General features: G+C 41.1%; 1 protein-coding gene across 1 annotated transcript in view; it reads left to right on the top strand.

The window, feature by feature from the left end:
- Nucleotides 1-1,607: 1,607 nt before the first annotated feature.
- elfn1a (extracellular leucine-rich repeat and fibronectin type III domain containing 1a) overlaps nucleotides 1,608-7,516 on the top strand; it is an 86,960-nt gene continuing 81,051 nt past the window's right edge. Inside the window, exon 1 of the mRNA XM_020486566.2 lies at nucleotides 1,608-2,056. The gene's annotated coding sequence lies outside the window, so the exon portion shown is untranslated. The remainder of the gene's footprint in view (nucleotides 2,057-7,516) is intronic.

Raw genomic sequence — 7,516 nt, 5'->3', positions numbered from 1 at the left:
TTATTCCTAGAACCTGTACTGTATTCCCCAGTGCATCTTGGTGTCAATGTCTATGAACAGACAAACATATCAAAGAACTGTGGACGACATGCCGTGGTATTGTCATTTTCCCCTTTACTTCACTGCTTCACTGCCTCAGAAATCAATCCCATTTGTTCCGTCACAGAATAAAACAGAACCAGTATAGAACAGAAAGTTCCTGTTCATATGATGTATCATTTGAAACTGTTCAGATCCAGATACACTAGCATTGACATCTACTTCTTCATTCATCTGATGTTAGTGCCATGTTTACTGTTAGCTGCCCTGCAGACTTTGGATGACAGTCCATTCACTTTGGTTATGATCAAAGGCATTTTTTTGTGGGAAATAAATTAACATTGAAAAGATACAGCACAGCTCCTGTACTGTAGGTTTTGATGAACTGTGCAGAGATAACAAACAGAATTGGGTATGTTGTTTGTGATTAGTGGGTGAGGGGGGGGGGCAGAAGTCATCCCAAGTTCAACCTAGGCAGGTTACAACCTAAATTAATTAGTGCTGCCTGCTGAAACAGAATAAATAGTTTTTACTGGAGGCCAAGGGAGGATGGAGGAATAACCCAAATGTCTCAGAGAGAGAGAGCTGTAGCCCCTGATGCCTGACTGAGGAGTGGGGCGTGTGGAGCTGCTGCACCAGGCCCAAAGACATCCAGGCAGCTAGGCAGCACTGCAACAGCCAGGGCCAGGGAAACCCAGCACAGCACAGCAGCAGGCCTCCCCCAGTATCATAAAGATATTAGTGAGAGTGACACTGTGCTCCTGCCAACCCCAGTGCTGCAGCAGCAGAACCATGCTGCCTGGCCGTCCGCCTGCCTACAGTATGTCCAGAGCCTGAGTGCTGCAATGAGACAGGGGCAATGCAGCCTCCTGCGCCAGCTCCTCACAAGCCCACTCCCTCACTCTGACAGACAAGCATCTGCAGCCTGGCCAGCCGGCCACACCGGTCATCCCCCATCCAGCCTACGTCACCATAGAGGACATCAGGCTGCACTCTCTATAAATCAAATGTAAGAGCTCTCATGGGCATCAACGGCTGCCAAAATCCAGCATCAGGAGTTGAACGACCTGTGGTTGTTATGGCATGGCCCAAGTAATACTGGGTGGTCTTAATGTACAGTTAATTTCAACGTCTTTATATCAATTTCAATACATTTGTGTTTGTATTTTGGAAAGCTATACCAGCTTATCTTTCTGCCAAGTTGACAAAATTAAGCAAAAATGTGATGTAATTGATTTATAAAAAATACATACTTATTGCAAAACAGTGTCCCTTTAAGTATTTTAGTCAAATAATGTGCCTCAGTTTGAATAAGTGCCATGTTTGCATACAAGTGAACCATGCCTATCAACATTATCTTGATGAAGTTCCACCATAGAACAAGTATTTTTCTACATGAACATGTTGTGAGGCCAGGTTAAATATGTAGGCCCTATGATATATATGGCTGATCTATACTATATTTAGAGGTGCAGTGGCACACTTCAACAAAAGGATTTACAATTACCCTTCAGACTGTGTTGAACTCCACCATTTATAGACTTGCGGTGACAAACAATCTTATTATGAGATTTATCTTCACCCCAACTGGGTTTGAGGATCAACATGCTTCTTCTCCTGTCTCATAGTTCTCCACTGAGCTTCCCAACTGAAATAATAACCCGCCGATTATGGTTAAAACGTGGTGTCAGCCCCGATATGATTGAAAAAATGAGCCCTGTCGCGGCATAATGGAAACTCCCGACTCCTGTTCGGAATACATAAAGGCAAGGAGTGAAAGAGATTTCGATCAGGGCTCTCTGGCTTGAATTAATCACTCACTGTTTAATGGATCTTTGAGGCTTGTGCTTGACGCAGTGAGGAGCTGCATTTCTTCTATTCCGAGACCAACAGGACCCTGGATTTTTCATCAGAAACCTGCTGCCTCCTTGAAAATGTCTTGGGGTTCATGGTGACATAGGGTTCCAGTTTTTGATCGGGAAAGGCTGGAGGGATTCTGCTCCGCTGTTGTAAGCAGGTAAGCGCTTAAATGTTTCTGGTTAGTGGAGGAATGCTGTACTCTAATACGCTTCAATGCCGCAGTAGACACAATACGACTTAATTTTCCAACATATTCAACGTACACGTTGTAGTCGTGTCTTTAAATATCGGCACAGTACATTGAAAGTCAACGATGTAAAAGTGATTGCGTGTTATTACCGAGAATAGTTTTCACACATGAGCCATATTCCAATGGCTACGTGTGTTAGCAACACATTGTAGCATATCACTTATCCTTGAGTTAGCTGTAGAAAATGTAGACCTGGTTTGAAGTTGCATATCCATGCATAAAACACATTTTGCACATGCCTTTATGATGACATGCATAGTTTAAGTGGTTTGGAATGTGTTTATTTTATCAGTGAACGAACAAATCTAGGTATTTAAACTGTAGCACGTTACAAATAATATTCACGTAGAGTGGTTTCTAAGTTATTTGATATAGCTAGGTTTACAATAATATGTCCCATATAGAGAAATACACAACCATATTGACTAAATAGAAAATCAGGGTTGCCAAGCTCCAAACATCTTTATCTTATCTCATTTAATGTTCATTGTATGTAATATGCAATTGGAATGCAAAAGTAAAAGGGACGCCAACATTGAAGTAGCCACTATTGTCTGAAATGCATTTCAGCACCATGGACAGCGAACGGACCCTCTTTACCGCTAGAGTTCGCGTTGAACCATAGAAGATATTTCTCTCATGGCTTCGCTTCATGGGGTTTCTGAGAATTATATGACAACTGTGTTACTTTCCTATTTAATTAAATTATGAACAATTTGCTAAATGTACACTAGTGCGCAGATCCTTGCTGACGTCAAGGCGACACCTTATCGGATAATTTCTCAGAGGTCTTAAACGTTCAGAATTTGAGTTTGCGTGCAGGATTGTAGGTTACAGAATAAGCAACATACTGTATGACATCCAGAGTACAGCCCGATGTGCTAGGCGCGCCAGGTCCGTGAGGACACGAGGAACTGACCCAGTCAACAGGGCTAATCTGTACTGGTGAGTCTACATGACATACCCTACAGTACACATAAATACTTAGCCTACTGTAACATATTGCTGCACCATGTGCAGTTAAACATCGCGGGTATAATAGATCGGTGACTATGTAGACTCTTAGTTGCATGCCTCTGAGCATGGTAATACATTTAGTAATTCATGTGAAATAAGGGTTTGTGACGTATATAAACACCCAGGCAGGCTAAGTTAGGGTATGGATTTATCCCTATAAAAGTGACATCAGATGATTGAATTATTTCAGAGATTTTGGATTGCAGTTGATTTTATTCAACGACAAAATATTTGTTTTTATCCTGGGATTCATATCCGTCGTCACATAATTCATACGGTTGAAGTCAGACCTATACAAACAACAATATGACCCTCTATGGATATAGGCAGAGCTAGTGTATGGGGCAGGGGGTGCAGCCTACATCTACTTGGTTGAATATAAGGCGTCTTTGCTATTCATCTTGTATGCAAATGTATATTGTATAGCCTAGGTGTTTGTAAAATATTGTTTACAAATATTGTTGCAATATCTTTCTACACGTCTTTTTTTGTGCAAATCTTCTTTTTATCTTCTTCTTCTTTTTTTTTAGCAATATGCAAATATTGTATATTGCATTATTTTTGTGGATCAACTGCACCATTTGATGAATGTGTGGCATTGATAATGAAATTCGAAATTGATTCACGATATTGAGTAGGCCTTATTTGCATGAGTGCTGAGAAAGTGTGGTTCGCTTACAAAGGTTGCCATGACAAGAGCCTAATGCTCAGCTGATACTCAGCCAAACATATTACGACAACAGCTTGAGCTGTTGCGTATAGTGGTGCGTAAAACCTCGGCTTACACAGTTGACAAGTAAAATAAAAGGTATACTCGTCTGTTACGCGCTCACCTGGCACATGGCACAAGTGCATTGTATCAATATGTTGAACGAAACATGTATACATAAAGACAGTAGGCTACGAAGACAATAATTAAAACAAATCGATGTTTTTATCTTCCTATTGTTTACCCCTCATTTTCATAACACCATTTATTTTCCACGTCTTTGTAAATAGTGGTGGGATGAGCAACCTAACTTGATGTTTGCAGCTAAACCGAGAGAGTTTTGACGATTTTAAAACATCCTCACACAGTTTCATAGCTACTGTCGCTGGAGCTTTGCCTCACATTAGCATCCCGCATCTCCTTCTCCTGTCCCTGTCTTTCTTATCTTGATTATTCAGCTTGAAGATTGAGTCAGCTGTTTTGTATGCAAGTTGCCTTAGCTTGGTTATTTGTGGAAGAGAGTGAGATCGTGCTGCGGATACTGAAAATAATTACAGCTTCTCATGACGGTAAGGAGTGGAGGAGACGAAGCTGTCCTGATCGATATTGCCATTGGAAAAAGACATACAGTACCTTCAGAAAGTATTCACACCCCTTGACGTTATTCCACATGTAGTTGTGTTACAGCCTGAATTTAAAATGGATTACATTTTGATTTTGTGTCACAGGTCTACACACAATATCCCATCATGTCAAAGTGGAATTAGGTTTTTTGAAATGTTTATTAAGTAACGAAAATGAAAAGCTTGAGTCAGTAAGTATTCAACCCCTTTGTTATGGCAAGGCTAAATACGTTCAGGAGTGAACATTTGCAATAATAGTGTTTAACATGATTTTGCACCCCACACATACAATTATCTGTAAAGTCCCTGAATCTGTGTTTGTGAATTTCAAACACCGATTCAACCACACAGACCAGGGAGGTTTTCCAATGGCTTGCAAAGAAGGGCACCTATTGGTAGAATAAAAGCAGACATTGAATATCCCTTTGATCATGATGAAATTATTAATTACACTTTGGATGGTGTATCAATACACCCAGTCACTACAAAGATACAGGCGTCCATCCTAACTCAGTTGCCGGAGAGGAAGGAAGCCGCTCAGGGATTTCACCATGAGGCCAATGGTGATTTTAAAACAGTTACAGAGTTTAATGGCTGTGATAGGACAAAACTGAGGATGGATCAACAACAATGTAGTTAGTTCACAACACTAACCTAAATGACAGAGTTAAAAGAAGGAAGCCTGTACAGAATAAAATATTACAAAACATGCATTGTGTTTGCAACAAGGCACAAGTCACAGTTGTAAATGAGAACTTGTTCTCATCTGGCCTACCTGGTTAAATAAAGGTGAAATAAATACATAAAACAAAACAAAAAACTCAAGTAAAACTGCAACAAAATGTGGCAAACAAATAAACTTTTTTTATCCTCAATACAAAGCGTTGTGTTTGGGGCAAATCTAACACAAGAAATTCACTGGGTACCACTCTTCATATTTTCCAGCATGGTGGTGGCTGCATCATGTTATGGGTATGCTTGTGATCGCCAGGGACTAAGGAGTTTTTTAGGATAAAAATAAACCGAATACAGCTATAAGCACAGGCAAAATCCTAGAGGAAAATCTGGTTCAGTCTGCTTTCCAACAGACATTGGGAGACAAATATACCTTTCAGCAGGACAATAACCTAAAATACCAGGCCAAATCTACACTGGAGTTGCTTACCAACACAACATCGAATATTCCTGAGTGGCCTAGTTACAGTTTTGACTTAAATCGGCATTAAAATCTATGGCAAGACTTGAAAATGTCTGTCTAGCAGAAATCAACACTCAACTTGACAGAGCTTGAATAATTTAAAGAATAATAATGGGAAAACATTTAACAATCCAGGTGTGCAACGCACTTAGAGACTTACCCAGAAAGACTTACAGCTGTAATCGCCACCAATGGTGCTTCTACAAGGTATTGACTTAGGGGTGTGAATACTTATGTAAAGATAAAATATATATTTCATCCATTTTGAATTCAGGCTGAAACACAACAAAATGTGAAATAAGTCAGGGGGAATGAATACTTTCTGAAGACACTGTAAAGAGTGATGCTTATAATGATGATGAGGAGGAGGATGATGAGTCTACTGGATAGGTTGTCAATGTAGTTGTTGAACTAAAGTAAATTCGTGCATAACTTTGCGAAGACATAGTACCTTTAATCCGGCATGGTAACTGGTGATTTCCTGGACAAAGCAACAAAGCATTATTCTCTTGTTGGAAAAAAAGTGATGATAAGTACTACACAATAAGGAATCATACTGAAGATGAACGAAAACATGACTGTCTTGTAGGAGGCATCCATGCTTTGTTTCAGAATTGTTTGTAGTAGATGCGCTGCATGTTGTAGAGAAATTACCTAAGCATGACATAATGGCGTGCTCAAACCCAGATGCTCTGGGTAAATGGTTAACAATGTGTAAAGTGTAATCAAAGAGACCAGCCATGCTTTGTGGACAGAGCTAAGAAACATATGGTACAACAGCATGCCAAAATCTGCAGTTATAATACCACAATACTGTAGCGGACCCAGCATCCGTACGACATCAGTATCCTCCTCAATAGGGCCTCTTAGTGGAATGTCTTAAGCTTCTACAAACTCTACGCAGACGCAAGATTCGGTATTGCAATGTCGTTTTTCATCACAAAAGGGGAAGCTCCTTGTAATAGCTGAAGATTGAGTGTGAGACATGCCTTATTTGACACGGAGAGGGGGGAAGCTAAAAAGGCTAGCTAGCTTGCTATGTTTTTAGCAGGCTAAAGTCATCTAGCCAGACTGCCAACTAAACTTGACAAAAAAAGAAACAGAACAGCATCCTCTCACTGTCAACTGTGTTAATCTTCAGCAAAGTTAACATGTGTAAATATTTGTATGAACATAACAAGATTCAACAACTGAGACATAAACTGCACAAGTTCCACAGACATGTCACTAACAGAAATTGAATACTGTGTCCCTGAACAAAGGGGGGGTCAAAATCAAAAGTAACTGTCAGTATCTGGTGTGGCCACCAGCTGCATGCAGTGCATCTCCTCCTCATGGACTGCACCAGATTTGGCCATTCTTGCTGTGAGATGTTACCCCACACTTCCACCAAGGCACCTGCAAGTTCTCAGACATTTCTGGCCCTCACCCTCCGATCTAACAGGTCCCAGATGGGCTCAATGGGATTGAGACCCGGGCTCTTCGCTGGCCATGGCAGAACACTGACATTCCTGTCTTGCAGGAAATCATGCACAAAATGAGCAGTCTGGCTGATGGCATTGTCATTCTGGAGGGCCATGTCAGTATGAGCCTGCAGGAAGGGTACCACATGAGGGAGGAGGATGTCTTCCCTGTAACGCATAGCGTTGAGATTTCCTGCAATGATAACAATCTCAGTCCGATGATGCTGTGACACACCGCCCCAGACCATGACAAACCCTCCACCTCCACATTGATCCCTCTCCAGAGTACCATCCCCCCTGGTGAGACAAAACCGCGACTCATCAGTGAAGAGCACTTTTTGCCAGTCCTGTCTGGTC

This window comes from Oncorhynchus kisutch, linkage group LG10, assembly GCF_002021735.2.
Source record: "Oncorhynchus kisutch isolate 150728-3 linkage group LG10, Okis_V2, whole genome shotgun sequence".
NCBI lineage: Eukaryota > Metazoa > Chordata > Actinopteri > Salmoniformes > Salmonidae > Oncorhynchus > Oncorhynchus kisutch.
This window is presented reverse-complemented; position numbering and strand designations above follow the sequence as displayed.